The sequence below is a fragment of the Anser brachyrhynchus genome (assembly GCF_964034855.1).
Source record: "Anser brachyrhynchus genome assembly, chromosome: 2".
Classification (NCBI taxonomy): Eukaryota; Metazoa; Chordata; class Aves; order Anseriformes; family Anatidae; genus Anser; species Anser brachyrhynchus.
Window position 1 is genome coordinate 125,171,890 of NC_137695.1, and position 21,778 is coordinate 125,193,667.

The following is a 21,778-nucleotide window of genomic DNA, read 5'->3' on the forward strand; positions in this document are numbered from 1 at the left end:
CTTCTTGGTGTGGGAGGAGGCAAAGTAGGATGTATGGAGGCCGAGTTGCTATGGGGAAAGAAGTGCAAAGGGAAGAAAGGTGGAGATATGCAAATAGGTCAGGCAACAGAGAGAATGAAAAGAATGAACAGCAGGCTGACAGAAGTAATGGTGACCTCACCAGAGATATTTTTCCCCATTTCGGTGGTTTGGTATCTCACAATAAGGTGGGGAGTACATCTGTACAAATACTCGGTTACTGCACAAAGGGTTTACTCTGTCCTTAATCTGTGTACCAGACTGCTGATGTTGCTGTGCTTTAAAAACAGCATGTCATCATCACCTGCTTTTTTCCCCATTTTCTCTTTCGGTGTTGCTGGTGCTTCTAGGTGAGCTATTCAGACATTGACCTGTGTGTAGTTAAACAAATCAACCTGTCTGCAAGGATATGTGTAAGAAAACAAACGTTAGAGCAAACAGACGACAGAACAAATGAGGCACATTATTAGCTTTGTTTGCTGAGCAGCAAGGACTGAGACTCACCTTTTAAAGATCTTCTGGTTTTAGTGCTTCCTATTGTAGATGATGTGGCATTAGGAACCTTGAGTGTGTACTTATGTCCTCACGGAGGAACACCGGAACAAAAAGAAGACATGCTGTTCTTACAGTGCAATTAAGATGGAAGAAAACGCTGACTGTAGTGGCTAGTAATTTTTGTCTTTGTTCTTTTATTTTTTTAAGAGGCTTTCACCTTAGGTGAAATTTGCTTATAGTGAAGGGAACTGGTAATGGTTCTCATTGATAGTTAGGTCTTATGCTGTGGTTGTACAGGAGAGCAATAGGCTGAGTCTGTGGTGCAGAGAGCTGCAACTTGGAAATGAGAATGAACTTACACTTGTCTGGGGCTCCATCACCACAGCAACATCATGAAGTGGATGAGGCCACATCTGCAGGTTGTGGTCTACACTGGAAACTTTTTGCCAGGCTGTCTGGAGCTTTGCCCTTTTGAAATTGTCCTGAAAATAAGTTTTGTGTATGACTGTATTCTGAACAATTACACATGGAAGATAGATCAAGGACACCCACCTGGAGGTACTGGTAAATGTATGCAAGATTTACTTTTAAATGTATGCAAGACTTTCCTGAAGCAGAAGGTTAGAGCAAAGATTAAATGTACTTCAGCTTTCTAGGATAAAGGATCTAAATAATCTGGCAATTTTTTGTGTTTGTGATATTTTGGACCATCAGCACGCTTAAAGAAGCTGTCAGTCAGAAAGAGAAATGTTCAACCCAACAGCAATTGTTGAATAAGCTCGGGTTCACAATTCCAGACGGTGCTGGTAAACGAAAGAAAAGACAAAGATCAGAGGTGAATTACAGGTGCAGTCAAATGACTGGACATAATGATTGGCTAAAATAGCATTCCCACTAAAAACATGTCAGCAAAATCTGTAAATTAAGAGCAACAAGGAAGCTTGTATGAAAACATGCCATCTTGACAAGAACTACTTGTTCTGATATTTCATCAAACACACATGACTTTTAGCTATACCTTTTCATCTCACTGCTTTGCTTCTCTGCAAGAAAGAAAGGAAAGAACCATCCAAAATGTGCTGAAGGGAGACTGTAAGGTGGTGATTGTTATTTTAAGATATAGTAGGACGTCAGATTAACTGCAGTGGAACATCGGACTGAGCTCTTTGTCTAGGATTCACTTTTGCCCATACTACAGTCTCTGTCTTCTTCCTGGCACGTCAGGATGCAGGAGCTGCTGCCTTTCTCAGTAGTCTCTGCCTTCCTCTTTCTGCCACTCAGGAACTGCATCTGTGCCACTTCTGTGCTCAGAGCAACTCCCTCGTCTCATGGCCCCTCTCCAAGGTCCTCCTGAAATTCTGCTTGTTTTGTGAAGCCTCCAAGCTGTTACTATCCTCACAGGTGTGCTCCAAGGGAATCTCAGACAGGCATACTGAGAACGATCAGCGTGGTACACAGTTTTCTGAGCCAGGGTTGCTAAAATTAAGGGTGGGACTTTTTGCGGCAGGGGGCTGCATCCTGTGGAAATATGTGGAGAGGAAAGTGTGGCAGGAAGCAAAGAAAAAGCAGCCAAAAGAGAAACAACAAATGCTGCTGGAGACAAACTGGTAGCCCTAATTTTACCACATCCTGCTGTGAGAAATGAACACAGATAGCAACTGTGTTGAAAAATGAGCGAAATAATGCCAAGAAGACAGAAGGGGGAGGAGGAGATGCTTTTAAACACTTCCCATTGAGATTTGCAGGCCAGGCCCTTCAGACTGGTGTGTTTTATCGGAGAATCACAGAATGGCTCGGGGTGGAAGGGACCTTAAAGATCACCCAGTTCAAACCCCACTGCTGTGGGCGGGGATGGCACCCACCAGACCAGGCTGCCCAGGGCCTCGGCCAGCCTGGCCTTGAACACCTCCAGGGATGGGGCATCCACAGCTTCTCTGGGCAGCCTGTGCCAGTGCCTCACCGCCCTCTGAGTGAAGAATTTCCTCATAACCTCTAAATTAGACCTCCCCTCTTTCAGTTTAAAGCCGCTACCCCTCGTCCTGTCACTACTCTCCCCGATCAAAACTCCCTGCCAAGGGAGTGCTTCCCATTTTTCCTCCAGGAGCTCCCTCCCTCGCCTCACCCCCCTCGCCCCCTTTCCCCCGCCCACAGCAGCAGCCCCAGGCCCAGCGGGGCCGTGCCGCTGCCCCCATGCCGGCTCCCCCCGCCCTCAGCTCCCCGCTCTCCCCTCCCGGGCCCCTTGAGGCCCCCCCCGGCCGCCATGGGGCCGCTGCCCGGAGCCGCCCGGCGCCGCCCGCGAGTCCCGGCCTGACCCCGAGGCTGCGGGGGCGGCGCGGGCAGCTCGGCCGCTGGCCCCGGCCCCGGCCCCGGCCCCGGTCCCGGCACCGCCCGCCCCTGCCTGCCGAGGCTGGGGGGAGCCCCGGGGCCGCGGCGAGGAGGGGCCCGGCCGCCGCCTCGCGGGGAGCGGAGCGGAGCGAGAAAGGGGCGAGGCCGCCTGAGGTAGGTGCGGGGCGGCCGGGGCCTTGGGGGGGGCTCGGTTTTCCCCCTCTCCTCCGGCGCTGGGGGGGCTGCTGGGGGTGCAAGCCCCCGGCCGAGCCCGAGAAGCGCTCCCCGGAGGACCCGGGGCGCTCCGCTACAGGCTGGGGGCAAGTGCTCCCTTCCCTCCCCCCCCCCTCGCTGGAAGCGTATATACTCCATTTCTTTAAAAAAAAAAAAGTTGCAAAGTCATTCTGCGTTTCATGTTCTCCTTTCATCTGTTCCCTATTTCCCCCCTCCAGCAGCGTGACTTGCTGCTGGGGGTGTTCTTGCCCTGCTGTCTGTGGGCGCGCTGCTCCTGTGCCGTACTCTGCTCGGCCGGGGTTGGGAGGCAGTTGTCTGTGGGTTGCGGCTGTGGCCAGCACCGGGCTCTGTTTCGGTTCCACCGCTGAACTCCGTCTACACAGCGACGCTGGGCTGGAAGCAGGCGGTCAGGAGGTAAGGCTTGGCTTGTGCATCAGGGCAGCTGAAGGAGCCCTGCTCCAGGAAGCCCTTTTGCAGCCCCCCGAGGAGCACCGGGACCCTGTTGCTCTGCGATTGCCCCGTGCTGCACGGGCAGCGAGTGCCGTTCGGCTCCGAGGTCTGTGCGCCAGGGAGGTGAGCACCAGCACTGCCTCTCCACCCCTGTAAACGCCTTAAATCTGGGAGAAGGTTGGAGGCAAGGGGGAAATGCAAGCGGTGTTTTCTCCTCCTGGTTGCAGCGTGTCTGTGCTCTCTGCACAGAGCTCTGACAGGAGGGGTAAAATCCTGACACAAACTCAGGGGATTTGCACTGAAAGAATACCACGCGGCATTCACCTGCACGATTTGGTTTTTGCAGGACGTCTGTGGTGCTTCTGTGAGCATTGTTCCTCTCTTGTTGGCTTCCCCTCGGAGAGGTGTACGTGCTCCCGCAGGGCTTGTTTGCGTCTGAACTCTGCAGGCTCTGTCAACTTGGCTTTCCCTTAATTTTTAGGAGCGTATGAAGAGCATGAATATGCACTTGTTGGCAGCGAAAACCAGTTAGTTAGCAGTCTCTGTATTCCTCTCTCGTAAGTGCTACAGCCTCTTCATTATGTGCTCTGAGCACTGAAACAGCATGGAAATGTATCTTGTACTCTCAAAATAGACAGCGACAACCCTTCTGTTTAATTTTCTTTCATATTACTCTGTTAAAATCAGTATCTATTGTTATCTTAAAAGAGGATTAATTGTTTCTTCAGGAGAATGAGAGCTGTCAGGAGTGGTATATACATGGGCTGCATCCAGAGTATTGAAAGACTTGTAATGCACTGGAGTTGTTCTGAGGGGATCTTCACTTTGGTAATCAACTGATAGGAATTGTTGCTTTTCATTATTGCTGTCTGCATTCTCATTCTCTAAGGATAGGCGGCTCTCTAAGAAGCCTCACAAGCTGGATGTTCACGTCTCATTGAGCAGAGGTCTGCAGAGGACCCACGAGGGACGTTAGTTGGGTGGTTTCTAGCCCATTCTGCTGTCATCTGCTTATAAACTAATGCATTGCAGGGAGCTAGTAGTTCAAGTTTTAAGATGTGGGCACTTTAAAATTACTAGTCTGTTCGTTTTTTGACTTGTTTGAAGTCAATCCACAAGTAGGTGGATAATTTGACTGTAATGCCGTGTGTTTAAAATAGTGATTGCTGGTTTTTAATATGCAGAATTGTTTCAGCCTAGGTAGCTGGATTGGCTGCCAGCCTCCGAAGCTGACTTGACCCAGCAACAAGACGTTTCAAAAGAATATGCTGAATTCCCAAAATAAAGTGTATTGAATAAAATGTCACAGGTCTTAGCAAATAAAAATAGATGCATGGCAACTCTTGTCTCCCCTGGGATCTAGGATTTATGATGGAAATCATCTGTCATTTCATAATGCCACGCATGCTAATTGCAAGTTCAGGTTAATCATCGCCTTGTAAGAGAGTATGTCAGATCTTATTTTCCATCCCATCCATACGGGATAAGCTTCTAATAAGCTCTGATCCCTCAGCCGCATCCACACAGCAGCACTTTCCTGGGTTATCCTGCCTATATCCCAGGTCATTTTCCAGATGGTTTCGTTTTTATAATTTGCATTCAAAGCAGCAGGGCATTTTTGTCCCACGGAGACAAGGCATTTTGTACAGAAATGCCCAGCATTTCTGCATGTAAATCGAGATCAGATTATACATATTTGTAGTTGTGAATTAATATTTATTTTTGGCTGTCTAATTTAATAATAATACTAATTTAATAATACTTTTAAGGAGTGGGATCTTCCCAAAAGCAAAGCCACTGTTGGTTGTTCTTTTTGACATTTTTGGATGCTCATGAGCCATTGAAGACTTAATCTGCTATGATTTTTTTCTGTGGATCAAGGATCCTAGAAACTGGCATAAGTAATCTATGTATTTATATAGACCGAGCTGTAGTAAAGCAATATGTTGTTTTTATCTGAAGTTAGCACTTCGAGTGTTTGCATTGAAGGATTCATTTTGTTCTAGTTTGAGTAGCATCCATATGCTAAAATAACCCGCAAAGCAAACACGTTCGCTTTCCAAAGCAGAACTGGAGGGCTGGAGAACAGTGTGAGAACACTTAAAAACGTGTTAATCGGGTTCTTCCTTGCATCCCTAATCCTCAAGCAGACAGACCTCGTATACCCCAGTCTTCCAAACCACCTTACACAGTGTCTGCCTGACTCCGAAACTGTCGTAAAGGTGGTGTGTCTCCCTGGTGAAGCAGAAAGTTTATAAGCGCCTTATCTAGAGCTGCTGGAGTCGAGCATCAAAGCTCTTAGGAGATCAAGAAACTGGGACACCTGGCAAGCGTGCTGTAAACACGCACGCTGATAGGATCGGCTGTGCAGGCTTTCTCGTTAAAGCATCGCCAGAAGAGGAACCAGCGTTCACCTTGCCATAACAAGCTGGCGGCGGTGGGACTCCTTCAGGGCAGGCTGTAATCAAAACCTGGCCTCCTGGTCCTCGTGCCCAACGGGGATCAAACCCACGTCTTCCCCCACCTCCGGAGCTGTTGCACAGGCTGAAGTAAGCGAGTGGGAGGCGTGCTTCTACCCTTGTGTTTAACCTGGGCCGTCTCGTGGAAGAGGCTGCGAGTCGCCAGAGGCCGAAATGAGGGAGCACCAGCAGGAACCTGGCTGCTGCAGCGCTCCCCGTGCTTCCTGGGAGGAGGGCTGGGGTGCCACATCTTGCAGGGCTTGGTTGCTGGTGGTAAGGCTGTTATCAGAGGTGGGAGTTTCCACATCCTCCGTGTTTGAAGAGAGGAGGAACGCTTGGCTAGTTAGGGGAGGAACAGGAAGAAATCAGGTTACATCTTCGCGTGGTCTTTTCACTTGGGTCTTTAAGGCACATATCATCTGAGGATGAAAGGGAAATTCCTCATTCTGTGATAGTTGCAATGCTTTGTTTTGCTAGGACAGTGTTCCTTTGTTTTAGGGCAGGAAAGCACCTGTTTTTTGGGGGGAAGTGTGGATAAGAAACACTGGTGTCTACATTCATTTCAAAGCTCCTGTATTCAAAGAGATAACACATCTTAGTTTTGGCAGTCTTGTTTGAAATTGTGAGGGTGACGGGCAACCTGCTAGTATTAACTGCCTTGCCAAATGCTATTGCAAAATATTGCCACCATAGGAGTTGTGTAACTTTACACACCGTTATATTTCTCTCGGAGTAAAGCAAATCAAAGGAGTACCAGCATCCGACGCTGTCTGTGGTGTGCTGCTCAAGCGCAGGTGGGTCTCAGCTGAGAAACGAGATGACACATGGCCTGCCAAAATGGTCTTGCCGTGGTTATACCTCTGCGATATGGTATATTGCAGATAGATAGAGAGACCATAATAATGGTCTATGTGGTTATACCTCGTATTTGAGTATTTATTGAACTACTGTAGAAATGAAGTTATTCCCAAATATTTTTATTTATCTAAACAATGCAGGATGCAAAATCCGTTAACATATACAAAGTGTGTGTCAGGTCTTTTAGGTATTACAACTTTCCTATTTGCTGTTTAAACACGGTACCAGTTGGAAAGAGTGCATGCTTTCAGAAACTACCTTGATGGCTAACTCACAGCTTTGCACCATTAATCTTTGCTGAAATTATTATTTGAATGAGAAGCTGTGTTTGGGGGACCTGTGAGCTTTGTTGTTCTGTGATGTTGCCTGTAACATGGTATTACCGTGACAACTGTGTATTTGGACCATGAGAGATGCCACCAAAAAAAAGTCTCAGCCTCAACTTAGTGTTTCCTACCAGGAGGCCCCATCTCCTGCTCTGCAATTTATGAACTAGGATTGCTATCAAGCCCTTAAATACGTTTCTTACTACGTTTAGTAAATAAGAAAGGACTGAGCATTCAGAAAATGAATACTTAAATGCTCTGGAATTTCCAGCTTATGTTATATGTTTTTCTTTAATGTTGGAAGGAGCATGGAATTGGGATAAGAGGTAATTAAAGAAAAAAATCGCTTTTGGATGGGATTTAATCATACCTTGCAAAAGGAAGATGCATTAAGCCTAGAAGTTTGGAGTGCTACCAGAAACTACTAAATGGAGACATTTTAGAACAGCTCAGAAATAAAAGCTACCTGGCAGAAGTACCCAGGCTGTCAAGTGCCTGGAGACAAGGACATCAAAGGACCGGGGGACTTCTGCTTCCTTGCTGCAAAGCAGGAGTGATGCGTCTTGATTATATTTAAAATGTTTTCTGTTTTCTTTGGAATCGCTGCGTCTAACAACTCTTTTCTGCCATCCCTCTGTGTTCAGAGCCCTTATTGAAAACATATGGGGCTTCTCTGTAAGGAGACCACAGAACTGGCCCTCGGTAGCGTCCCTTGAAAAAAATCACGTGGTGCTTGGAAGCGTGACAGAAAAAATGAGTAATTGCGTGGCTCTGTCAGGAGAGGGTGGCTGATGTGCTCGTAAATTTTCAAACATCTCAGTGTAAAGTGTTTGTATCAAGAACAAATGGTGCTGTTCCCAGTGATGTTTTACATCTTGTGTATGCGTACACACACGTTATATGTAACTCTAAAGGCATATGCTAAATAGATGGGTTGAACTTCAGGTTTTTTTGGAGGTTGGCTGCCTTCTTGGTGCTCTTTTCATGTTCACTAATATGTTATGTGGTGGATGAATGGGATTCTTTATAGAATTATCTAAAACCGGGCACTGGTTTATTTGAAAACAAAGGGTTTCTTTGGAGCTAAGTTTAAGCTGGCATTGCCATGAATCCTAGAATTATTCTACATTTAAATGAGAGAACAGTGATGCACTTGTACTTGTGCTTTGAACAGCGCAGAGCTGTTGACCAGCGATTCAGAGGCTGCTGAGCAAATCTTTCTAGGTTCGTTTGCTGAGGTTTCCAACTCTACTTTTCTCTCCTTCAGCCTATAATGAAAAGCAAAGGTAAAAATACGCTATAAGTTGCACTGATCGATTTATGTGGAGGTATGCAAGTTGCTCTGAAATGTGGTTAAAAAATCTGTAGCAACCCGAGTGCCCTGTAGCAGTTTGAATGTGTACTTTTTCTCTGTTTTGGTTGGGGTGTGTGGGATGTAGTGTATAGCAGCAAAACAATACTTCACTTGTTTATAAAAATGCTTGGGAAGAAGTGGTGAGAAAGAAGAAAATATTTACAGTAGTTTTCTACCCAATTAAAAATCAGAAGGCAGACTGAAAACAAAAGAGTTCACCTACCATCCCCGCCAATTAAAAATAATTTTTTCTGCTTGGATTTTAATTTACACATCCAAGGCAATGTAAATATAAACTAGAAGCTTGACTTAACCTACACCAGTTCAGAATGCCGTCGGATTTATGATCCACTTGGTTTGGGTTATAGCATCTGGGTACTTAAGCACATGTTATGTGAACTGACAGAGGCTGTTAGAAATTCATGAACAGCCTTAAAATGTCAAACTTGTGGAGTACTTCCCCAGAATGTGTAAATAAAGCTTGTCTTGCAGGCATAGCTCTGCAACATGAGCTGGCTAGGATCCTCGGTTAAGATACTCTTACGTGTTTGATGCCCTCAGACCTTCTCCCTGTTGTTTAATTATCTGGGAATAAAACCAGAATCCTGTAGCTTTTCTTGTGTATTAAAAGGTATCCAGAATTTGTGTGTAAACATTTTAATTGTATTTGTTGATAGTAGTTGAGGTTGTCGGGGTTTTTTTCCATGTTTCATATGAATTAGTTTATAAAGAATTAAAATAGAGGTGGAATAAGGAATGGCATAACACTTGCAGGGTTTTACTCAGAAATGAAGTTGCAAACTTGTCGACATGTGCAAAAATCAGTTTAATATTTTGTGTAGGGGCATCACTTGAAATGACCTGCAAGAAATTCTATCATCAACCACCCAGTCAAAGCACAGATAGTTATTCAGGGAATCATGCTGGGTGCGTGAGGTTAGCAAACCAAACAGTCCTTGATAAGGAATGTGTAGGTGCTGAATATTTCCGAAGGTGCACTGGCAGCTCCTTTGCTGCAGAGCAAGGGCCTCATAAGGAAAAGAGGCTGGCCGTATGTCTCAACGTAAAGAGGTGTCTTTCAAAGACAGTTGCGCACACATATGCACAATTTCACCCTTCTTAGGAAAAAAAAAGTTGCATCGAGAATTAAAAATATGTTGACAAGAAATGAGGAACTGGCAATGGGAAGCTGGAACATCCTTTGTCTTGATGACTGCTTTCTGACTCAGGAGCTGGAAGAGATTGATGGCCTGGCTGCTTGGCCTTCTGGTTTGCTTCTGTTGTTTTTATGAGTCAGAAAGCCCCCAGACATTCTTCATTGGAGGGGGCACAGATTATTACCAATGGCATTTTAAAGCAGATGTAGCTAATAAATGAATGCTTTGTGATTGTCTGCTACAGTTTGTTTACAGACCTACCAAAGATGTCCGTATGTCACATCAGATGTCAGTGAGAATGGTCAATATGCAATGGTAAAGTACGCCATCTGATCCTTTCCACTTACTGCATCTTGGTTCGCTTTGCTGGGTGAACGTGAACTTCTTGGAGTCCTTTCAGATGAAGCCGGACTGAAGGATGTTCTGCCACAGTGCTGCTAGCGCGCTGCTAGCCACCACCCCCAGGTGCTCAGCCCACAGGGTCAGGCTAGAGCTGTCTTCAAGCAAAACCTACAAATCTTCTCATGCCAGCATCGGCGGGCCTCAACATCAGCTGTCTTCCCTTCGGTGGATGTACTTTCCTTGCACTGCATTACTTGCTAAGGTAGACGTTGGAACAAAAACTACAGCAAGAGCAGGTGCAAGCACCCGGAACCTGCTTTTTCTTTTGACTTTAGATGCAACCTCGTAAGCAGTTGCTCATGGAAGTCTAACACACTACTAAAAGGCTCTCCCTGCAAACAGCAGTCTCATTTTTCATCTTTCTTTGCCTCTGTTTCCTGCCTATCACTTGACTTCCCTCAGTGCTTCCCCTCTCTGTGCTTTCAAACCACTTTCCTTTCCTCTTGCTCCTGTTGGCCACCATCTCTTTCGTAGAACATTGCTTCCAGCCATGAGCTTTCATTCTCAGGAGGTCATCTAACTGTCTCTGCCCCAAAGGTGAAATCTGTTTTTTATTAAGTGTTTGCCTCAGCTGTTTTTAAAGGTCTTTTCTTGTGGAATCTCTCTCAGTGCTTCAGTACTTTTTTTTTTTTTACTTTATTTTTATTTTTAATGTGTTTTTTTTTAACTTTAACTTTTTTTTTTACTTTAACCTTTTTTTTATGTTCTTGCCTCCCTTCCTCCAGTGAATCTTTACTGTGCTCATTATAAGCTCATTAGGACTTGTCCTATCTATAGTTGACTGAAAAAGAGATGATTCCCTTCTTGTTACAGAAGTCTTGTAAAATAACATCCACCCCTTACATCTTTTTCCCCTGTGCTAACAACTAGCTTGTCCACTCCACCCCTAGGTCCTATTTTCTAGGCTACTTTGCATTCTCACTGATGTTGCCTAGACCCTTTCTGGTGGGTCCATGTGTCTCCTAGGGATTCAGCTACAAGCAGAGTGAAGTAGAAAGATTTTTTGAGTTCAGCAGATGATGCTCAGGCATTGCACTCCAACACTTCTTTTGATATCTCATAACAACGTTTGCCTTTCTTCGAACAGCTTGGTACTTGTCTCTTGTGACCTACTGTAGCCTGCTGTCGTGTTGTTTCTCATCCTGTATTTGATGTTTCCTGCCTGTGGGCACTATCTTGTATATAACATTTCACTCTGTCCTTTGAGATTAGTACTCTATCCTGACAATTGTATATTTAACCTTTGTTTCTCACACACTAAACTATTTATTCTTCCTGCATCTGTAGTTTAATTGTTACAATATCTTGAGGCAATTCTGAAGCCTTACTAAAGGAAAGATGTGACATCTGTGCTTTCTCTTCTAGCTATGTGGAAGGCCTGTCAAAGGAGGTTAGCAATGTGATTTAGCAAATCTCGTTTGGCTGCTGGTTAAGCTTAAGGTGCTGCTAATTCATTTGTTCTGGATTATTTATTTATTTTTTTCCCCAGGGATTTGAAGTTAAATTGACTCATTGGGTCTGTAATTTCATTTTAACTGATATGGGTGCTATGTTTGCTCGTTTCCAGTTTTCTGCTGTAGTACATTGCTTATCCTTCATGAGTGACCTGTAACTCTTAAAACCCTGAGCTACATCGTAGAAGGAAATTCATCAGGCCAGGCACTTCGTAAATCTCTAATTTGCCTAATATTCTTACCTGTTTTGTTTTGTTGTGTTTGCTTGTTTGTTTTCTTCATTGTAGGCACCTGCATGCACACTTTCCTTATGGATGTAAGGCAGCAAGGTTTTCCTTGCTCTTAAGACACAAATATATGGATTTTTTTGTTGCTACCTTTTTTTTTTTTTACTTGCATTATAATTCTGTCTTAACCATGCTGATTCCTTTGCTTGTGTACTCATGGAGATGTTACCCATACTGCTTGCAATGTGACTGTGTTTTCACATTCTGTCCTGAGCTTCTCTCAGATCCCAAAACACAAGACCTAGACAAAAAGTCTCCTTCTATAACTTCTATGGTTTATTTTTAGAAGGCACAAGGACAGATTATTCTTTTTTATTGTTCCTGGAAGGAAACTGCTGTTTTCATGTCTCTCTTTTGAGGTAGATGTTCTCTACCTGAGTGTGTTGCCTTTGCCTTCGTTACATTTATGAGCTCCCTCCCTTACCTCCCATGTCATGAGTTTAGTCAGCTTGCTGTCTGAACTGGTTGCTCTCCACTTGCCTAGAAACAAATCTAAATGATCTGCTGCTTTCTATATTTTCTCCATTTTTAATTAAAAAAATGAATTTTGAAATAAAAGGAGTGTGAGTCTAAAGGATGACAAAGCTTCACATCGGTTCACAGGCCTTTGCTCCCGATACCGTGCAGATACCAAGGTATCATGCCTTGTTAGTCCCACTCCAGGCTTTTCAGTTCTGTGTCCAGCTTGTTACCTGTGTGATAACTCCATCTGAGGTACCAAACAGATAACTCTGGTGCTGCTAGATATTTTAAAGTGGCTACAGGCCTCTTCAAACAGACCAGCCCTGCTGGCACAAGAGGCTGGCTCCTGCAGCGCTTCAGACCCTGCAGGCCGCTGCCCCATGTTGTCCCTCGCTGTCCCCGCTGCCAGCAGATCTACCACAGCTGGTTTGAAAGTGAAATAAAAAGCAGGCGTGCTTTCAGATGTGCCATTACTGCATGTCCCCAGCTCTGGTCAGTAACCTGCACCCGTCTGTGGTGGGCGCGGATTGCCTTCCACAGAGCTGGGATGCTGCATCCAGGCTCTTCCAATCATGGATGTAGGTGTGAGGTTTAGGTCCACTGCTTGCTCCGTCAGCATAAGGCAAAATATTTAGCAAAACCACATAATTAGAGTCAACAGTTCTGTGATTTGAGTGACCTCATCGATTACATGCTTCCCATTACTGTTTTCAGAAGGGAATATGGTACTGCATCCAGAAAGAGAAGAAATCCTTCATGAGTCCACCCTCAGGGAGAGCAGTGTTGCTAGATGCTTACTGTTGACTTTCTTCAAAGCCAGAATAAGCAAAAAAGGACAGCATGAGCATTCCCAGCCCTCTTTGGGATGTCAATCCAAGCAGCATTTCCTATGAATTGAAGCTACAACACACAGATGTGGATCTGACCTGAGTCTTAAGAGCTAGGAATAGAAAGATTTTGAAAATGTAAAGCCTTGTAGACCATTGAGCATGATTAAGAGGGTGTGTGTTAAAATACATAGGTGTATATGTAAGTTTACGTAGTTGTCTTTGTCATGGGCAAGCACTAGGCACTCAGAGCTGCATCAAGTCCACATTATGCTAGATGGATTGCACAAAATTACTAAAGATAACTTCTTTCCCAAAGAACTGTGCTCTGGCTTTTATTCCTCACTGGTGAGATGAGCCAAGTTACAGCTGCAGTGTGAGAAGGATCCGCTTGTGCTAATGTCTACAGCAAAGTAAGACTGACTGGGATTTTGATGTTAACTTTTTGCAACCCTTCATATCATGTGCCTAAGTAGAGATTAAAATAGTTTTAGCAAACTAATTCCCTGAATGTATTGATGCATGCACCCAGATACTCATAGGGAGCTCCAATCTCGCTGGGGTTGTTGAGTTGTCTACCAAAAATTTGTACATAAGCCAGTGGTTCTGCTGTTGCTCAGCTGTTAACACAAGTGAGCTATCAGTGTAAGGACTGGGGTGCTTTCAGAAGAAAGTAACAAGTGCAGGTCTTTTTTTGAAGTGGACCAGTTGGGATTTTTTTTGCCTAGCTGGATGAAAAGGCTGTCCTTTGCAAGCACTCTTGCTCCACTGTGGGACAATGATTAAGAGCTGATGGAAATTTTGAAGACTCAAGGTCTTTTCCTCATTCTACTGCAAAACCTTTCCGTGTGCATTGGTTGAATCTTTTAGTGTGTGTTGCAGGTACTTTTTTATTGCTGTTTCCATGATTTACGATGTAGTGGGTCTTAATTTTATTGTTCACTGGAATCTGAGCAAGTTCGGCCAAGAAAACACTACTACAAGCAAAGCAAATGCTACTTAGTCTATTTATTGGGATTCAGACCTTGGTTTGTTAATTTATTCTCTTTAGCCAATATCTGGGATTTGGTTTGTTTCTTTAGTCTGACTTCTTCCAAGTTTGGGATATATTCCATGCCAGCATTCTACAGAAGTAACCGCAGACCAGTGTCAGACCAATTCTCTATTTAAGGCTCTTCAGTAAACTGACCGCTTAACTTTTCATGTCTGGGCAGATTACGTAACAGTATTGGAAAACTTTCTTCTATAATGTAAAATACAAATCCCATGGTTTATGTGTTCAGAAGATACTGACGAGTATTTTCTGAAATGACTTTTTGTTACTCTGATGTATTTTCCCTCTGTATAAGTCTGGAACCACCCCTATATATGCATGCACATATACATATATACACCTTTTTTTTCACACAAAAGAAAATCTCTGTGTGTTTTTCACTTCATTATATAGTAGAGGAGTGGGAGTTCTGTGCGTTTTCCTGTCTGCTCCCTGCTGACACTACAGGAAGCCATGGGTTGTGCTCTCAGCTTTCCTGGACACACAATAAAACAAAAATATAGTCCTATGTAAATTCAATAACTAATCCTCATATCTTCGTGTTTTGTTACTCCAACAATTCTAGCACCCACATAGGTATAGTTTGACTCTGTACCACCATGATAGGTGCGTTCATGCTTGCAAGATTGCATTTTTGTGAAATGTCCAAAATTTCTTTCTCTTTGGCATTAGCTTAATGTTTTGTGTGCTCTCTTTTTGTCTCCCTCAGCTTCTGGTCCTTTTGTTAGTTGATAGAAACTCCGCTGTCACTCCGTGATCCAATAAAAGTGTTAAGTTGTTCTGGCTAATGTGACTTGGGGCATCCTTCCCATAAACAAGATTGTAAAATCTGGTACTAGTTTAACTATGCAAGTTCACAATGAACGCAATAAAATGTATATCAAAAGCTTTACTGAGCAATTAATTATGCATGTAAGAACACTGGAGCCAGGAATCAGCAGTATCAACAGCCATCTTGCTTGCTCTGACATTTAAAGAATTAACTATTTTTCCCCTCAGTACGTAAGCATTTCTCTTTTCAAAATTAGCCATTATTCTTCTAAGAGTGAGAAAATAACAGTGCTGTGTTTTCTGATTTTGAAGGTACGTTCAAATCAATAGTAGAGACAAATGGGTGCAGGAATGGAAATATCCACCATTACCCCGACTTTATTTTAATGGAGATCTGTGTTTTTTCCCAAGGGACATGTGTTTAGGGAAAGGCATGGTAAAGGGTCCGTGACGGGCAGACTGAAAGCACAAGGAAGCTCTAGGAAAGAAATTGTGTCATGGTTTTATTGGTTAATTTTGCCATAGGAACCAGCTGTGGTTTCACAGGGGTGGGTGAGGACCGCTGGGCTTGGCGTCTGCCCACCACCGCCATTTCCTACCGGAGGTACCAACCTCCCCAAATCTTGCGTGTGTGTTCTCGACTGTCTGCAGGTAGGCGTGAATCAGTGACAAAATAAAAACTGATTAGTGTAGGGCTGGGAGAACCTTATTTATGTAAAGGTGAACGATGAAACAGTATTTCTAAAGAGGGTATTTTGAAGGGCTGTTGTTTGCTTCCGATTCAAATGTACCTTTCGTTTCTATAAAGCGCTGCAATTTGTAGAAATCTGCTAGTGACTCATCCCAAACCTGAGGGGAAGCGGAGCTACTGTGACACAGATAGATACTGGAGCACCGACATGGTGTCTGCTTCAAACTGAAGTTAAGTTTCTGTTGGTTATTCAGGAGCAAAAGATACCAGCACCCTTCTCCAACACCCTCCCGTTGGCTTTGCTTAGCGTGGTGCATATTCCAGTTTAGGTATCCTCACCAACACTGCCCCTGCATTCAAACAGAGATTTTTGGTAGTTGCTCGAACATTGTGCAGATGATGAGCAGCTCCCATATTTTACTATCGATGCAGTAGCAGTATATTTACTGAGTGCTTCAGTTTGTGAGGTGTACAACATGCTCAGTTCTCATGGCTTTACAAACTTCTTTATCTCACTTCTAGAACAAAAACGTTCCTTTGCTTAATTGGAAGATTTATAAAACATTTAATGAATCAAGTTGACATGAAGTAAGATTGCCATGTAATTACAAAACTTTGGCATTTTGTTCTTTTGTGTTCTTACGCAAGCTTAAAATTGCTCTGTCATCTACAAAAATTACTTTAATTTGTGCAGCGTTGTTAGAGAAGGCTGAAGTTGGAGTGAGATGTGTTCTCATGTCTTACTGAAGGAAAACAGGGTAGTTTAGGTCGGGGTGCAGGAACATCTTCCTATGAAATGTTTGAATGATGAAGAAAATACAATGTCTTTGAAATCTTTGGCTTCTTATTGTCGCTTTAAAATGGCTGTATGTACATCGAAGCAGGATGTCAGTAGGTACAATTTTGTGACAACTTCTCCTACTTAGTATTGATATTCCATGCAGTAACCTACAACATCTTTCCCTTTTCTCTGTGTTTGTTTTACCACCCAACGCCACAATAGCTAACAACTGCAATAAAAAAATGCTGACCTGAAAGATTAAATATTGACATTTCCGTGTTTAAAATGGCATAATATAACAGCGGTATTGAGTTAATATTGAGATTTAGAGGGATGTGCTTAACTTTTGGGTATGTTTCACACCCAGATCTACGTTTTCTCAGGATGAACAATATGCTGTTAACTGGCTTCTGCTAGGTTGCTACGTTGTTTCTCATAAGAAGAAAGATATGTTTCGTAGAGTCCAAAAGTTGATCCTGTGTCCTCTGCCCGAGCTTGTTCTTGGACGTCCTCCTGTATTGTGTTGGTTTTACCTGATGTAAGAGGACAGGATGTATGTATCTTTATATAAATCTATTACTGAAACTCACTTAATAGTTCAGACCCATGTAAACACTTAAAACGTTGACTCACGAATCCCAGGACTGAACAAGAGTTGTTCATACTTGGAGAACAAACAAAAACCAGACTGTGGTTAGTAGGTGGAAATACATATTCTCTGTGGATTGGGAACGGGCTGGGCATCTCACAAACCCGAGGAAATGGCTAGATAAACAAGTAAACGTGAGGACAGAAAATAATAAACTTGTACATTTTGCCTCAATCTCTGTCCTTTCTGGGTTACGAGATAGAGCATCCTGCTTCGGTAGCAGGGATTTTAAATTTTAACAATTTTAATTTGTTGTTACCCATTTTGTGCTCTGGAATTGACGTGTACCAGCGCTGTAGCAGAACGCACGCGTCTTTTGACGTAAACAATTTGTTAGAGGTATTAATAGAATAGTAAATCCAAATCTGGCCTATTCTGTAAATCTTAGGCTGCCTTTAAAGTGCTGCTATTTTGGGAAGAGGTTGTGAGCAAACGCTAATAGGAAAACAACTGGCAAACAAGAAGACCCATGATGCATCCTTCCTTCTGTCAGAGTAGGGCTTCTGCACCCTGCTGTGCCTGTGCTTATTTCCCAAGGCTGGGCACACCAGGAAGTGAGAGAGTAGCTTGACGGTGGAAAATCTCAGTAGCAAGTGAACCTTCTTGATCTGGTGCCCACCAGTGAAGGTATTGACTGGGGCGGGGGGAAAATGAGGAGCAGCCCCCCCACACCACCCTTCTTTAGTTTCATTCGAATACGATACCCGTAGCGGTGAACAACCAGTAAATAGCCTGAAAACGCAAATGCAGCGGTTGTGTTCTCGCTCATCTCTCTGATTTAGGGAAGAATTCTTGACATTCTGGGTAGACCCCACCTACATACCGTTGTGTGCCAAAGCGTTTGTTTACCAGAACGTGTTTGTTCACCCGAGCCCGTATTTGCAATTCTAGCAGAACGTGCTGTAGCTGGGATTCGGGAGGCTGAATTAAGAAACATCCATACAAAATTACTACTTTGAGAGCTTTTTTTATTATACTTAGCTTAGCTCTAGCATACCTTCCTGCGCATACTGCTCAGATCTTGGGCAAACTCAGAGAGCTGACCTGTTTTATGGAACCGTGTTTATAAGCTGAATACCAAAGGGTCTGTGTTGAAAATGAAATGCAGGTCTTGCCATACGGCGAGGTGGGAGCTGTTGGGGTTTTTTTGCCCTTTTGTTATATGTGTGGTTTTTTTTCTTTCTTTTTTTTTCTTTTTTTGTAGGACTTTGTATGGTTTATAAATTGGTAAATCAAGTCTAGCATGCTTCTTTTCCTCATGTACTTGGAACCTATGTAAAATCCATATAAAACTTCTATGTAAGCAAATAGAGGTGGCTCGAGGCAGAACCTACAGCGTGCGTCTCTACGATAATGGAAAGCTGAGGTAAACTGGGCAATCTGTGGTTGGACTTGATGATCTTACGGGCCTTTTCCAACCTAAATGGTTCTATGATTCTATCCTGAGTTCAGTATTCACACCGTGATCCTCCAGCTGGCAGCTGAACTAGTTTGTAGAGATTTTGTCTGGGTACCTGCTCTGCGCTGCACACCCCAGTGAGCGACGGTAGGTGTAAGGGAAAAGAGATCAGGGCCCAGGGGGCTGTCTGTACGGGTGGGTGTATTTATATACTGGTGTACGTCCACGCACCTGCGGTTAGCGGTGCTCCTCGTGAAGAGGTGGCTGTAGTTGGATTGCATCTCCTGGTGGACAGCGAGCAGGGAAAGCGAGCAGGGTGTAAACAGGGGGCTTCGGATCTGAAGTGAGCCTTGTCAGGCAGCTTATGGCACTTGAAATGCCTCGCGTTGCAAGTCATTTTTAGAAACTGATCTTCAGAGTTGTTTGCTTTGTACCAGAATGCATTGTTCAGCTTGCCTTAACTGAAAAATGACTGATGCTGCAATATTAATATTACATTCTGGTTTATGTATGAGGGAAATGAGGAGGATTAAGTGAGGAAAATAGGGATACGTGTATTTTAAGTGCAGATACGGTATTTCACTGCCTGATACTGCTTTTTTATCTTGAAATCCCATCATGCATTCATGCAATTTCTGCCCAAAACTGCTTGCCTATATCAAATTACCTAGAGGTTGGTTAGTTACAACGTAGTGTTGTACAGAAGGAATGAATTTTCCTAAATAACATTGCTAAAAATTACACTGAGTATATTATAAAAATGTGCTGAGAATGTAAAAAACTAGAACTCTTGTACTGAAGGATAAGAAGGATAACTTACAGCCTTATTTGTCCTCATATTTTCATTTTATTTTCCATCACTTAAAATCCTGTCTAATGCGTGTGACATTAACTTGATTTGCATGTATGTGTGTTCCCTAATATTTATTTGGATAAAATGTGAGGCTGATGATGGTATGGTATGGATTACAAGTCGGTACCTTGCTCTTGAGGGGTGTCTCTGCTGTGTTTGAGGTACATAACTTTCCTAGTGGAATGAGTGATTGAGGTTTCCTCCCCCACCGCTCAGCCCATCACGTTGCACTTGCTGTCTCCAGATCTTTATGCATACTTCCCCACAGTGTGCTGGTAGCTGCTAAGTCCATAAACTCCCCTCTCTGCTGGGTGTTTGCCTGTAGTTGTTGTTGGAAACAGATTCTTTCTCATGAAAGACAATACGCAACATACCCGAACATAAAGTATACGAAGAACAGCCACATGCCGTGGCTTAAGAAAGCAGCTCAGAGCATGGTGATCACAATCTTTCAGGGAATTAAAACTCCTTGAAGCTCAGTAAGATCCGGGGTATGAAAGTGGCCTTTGGGAGGGGAAAGGGAGGCATTCACAGGCCAAGTCTCTTCCACTGTGTGAGGAATGAGGGCAGTGCTTGGACTGAGATGAGACGTGTAAAAAGTGCCACACATCTAATTTTCTCCAGAGATGCCTCCTTTCTTCTTGCTGGAGGTGGTACTGGGAGAGCACGTGAACTGTTTGCATTGATTTTGGAGCTCTGGATACCCAGCGGACAAGTAAGAGTGGCCATTCAGTCCAGACCATAGAAGTTGAGAGGTCCCACGTAGGTCCAGTGAGCATCCAGAGCGAGGCTTTTGCTTCTAGGATGAGCTACGTACGTGCTGTATTGTTGATCAATGTAAATATCAAGACACTGAAGACAGAGGTGCTACTGAAATCCTTTTTGCTTGTGACTGAAAGTAGTTGCTTGCCAGAGAAACTCTGAACTGTTGGCTTCATCTTCCTGGGGTGTAAATGCACTGTCAAAGAGACTGAGAGCTTAACATATTCTAAGCAAAAAACATAATTACTCTGAAGAGCATTGGTAGGCAATCTGCATTTCCAGCGTATGCAACAGCATACTTGGCATACATGTTCCCCTAGGTAGGGATAAACTTGCCTTTTTAATCATTCAGTCTTACCTGTTTTTCTTTAATTCCTTGTGACACTGCTGTTTTTGGCACAATGCTTGCTTGTGTACCAGCATTCATCTCTAGCATATGCTTCACTTGATTTAATCTGTTTTTCTTTTTCTCTGAAGGATTTCTTTGATCTGGTGCTGCTGTCATTCTTTTGGTCCATGTTATGCATCCTTTGTGATGTTTGTGAAATGATGCAATTTAGTGATTTTTCTATAGTTATCCCTTCATTGCCCTGGTTTGTGGTGTTTGTTATGCGAAGTGTGGGTCCATGTAGTGTTGCAGATTCCGGTTTGGATCTCCACCAGCCTTTGTGCTCCAGGACACCCTTGTAATGCGTGGATCATCTTTGTGACTGGAGCTCTGGAAAACTGTCAGCTCGCTGTGAATGTCACTCAGGATCGGGAAGCCTCCTTTACATTCAAGACCTTATGCTTTGTTGAAATAATACTGAATCTCTCAGCAGTGCTCGTTGAGGTGGCATGTGGTAGTCTTGGGTGGTGGGTTGGTTTGTTTGGGAGTAGGGGCTGAAGTATGTGTTCACTATAAATCAGTCTCTTAAGTATTTATTCAGTTCCTCCAAGCTGAAAGGCCGTCTCTGTATTCTGAAGACATTTTGTGGTTGATCTAGAGCATTAAAGAAAGTAGGGGAAAAAAACATTTCTCCTACGGAGCTCATGTAAAACTGAACCATTATTCAGACTCCTTTAATAAGCACAGGCACGCAACTATGAAAATGAGTTAAATGAAATCCATTAATATGCATACATGCATTAAGTGTTACAAAACCAGCTTTGGTTAAGAACAGTTACTTGGTGACACTGTTGCTTGCATGTGCACTATGGAGTTTAAGTCTCGTCCATCTTTTTTTTCTATAGTTTTATCTCTTAAGACTTTCCGCTAAAGCACATGCCCACTGTGTGTCACTTCTTTCTTGATTTTATCCTCAATAGCCCATGTTTTCTGGTAATCTCATGTACCCAGGGAGTCTCTCAGAAGATGTTTTTCTCCAGTAGATGTATCATTGTTGTTGCGTTTTGCAGGGCTGAGTGCCTGATCCCATCTGGCCCATTTCCAAGCCTCTTAAAAGTCCAGTTCTTACGCAGGTAGTGGGAATGGATATGGGTTAGTCAGGTGAATCCAAACGGGAGGTGTGAGTATAACTGATAAGTACCAAGCATAAAATTACAGAAAAGGGCAAGTGTATATACGTCTTCATATGTTTTATGGGGTCTTCGTGGCAGTGAGAATCTCGGGTATTAGACAATATTCGCCTCGAGCTGCTATGCCTGTGCCATCGTGAGGCCCACCTGTTACAGCTCGAGGCTTTCCAAAGGGTTACGTCCTCTGGAAAC

The 21,778-nt window shown here is 43.7% G+C and overlaps 1 protein-coding gene across 2 annotated transcripts in view; it reads left to right on the forward strand.

Annotated features, from left to right (window-relative positions):
- The first annotated feature begins 2,850 nt into the window (after positions 1–2,850).
- SGK3 (serum/glucocorticoid regulated kinase family member 3) overlaps positions 2,851–21,778 on the forward strand; it is a 58,161-nt gene continuing 39,233 nt past the window's right edge. Inside the window, exon 1 of one of the 2 annotated variants that reach the window (XM_080582432.1) lies at positions 2,851–3,012. The gene's annotated coding sequence lies outside the window, so the exon portion shown is untranslated. Of the gene's footprint in view, positions 3,013–3,288; positions 3,487–21,778 lie in introns of those variants that run through there. The other variant, XM_080582433.1, reaches the window with a different exon arrangement.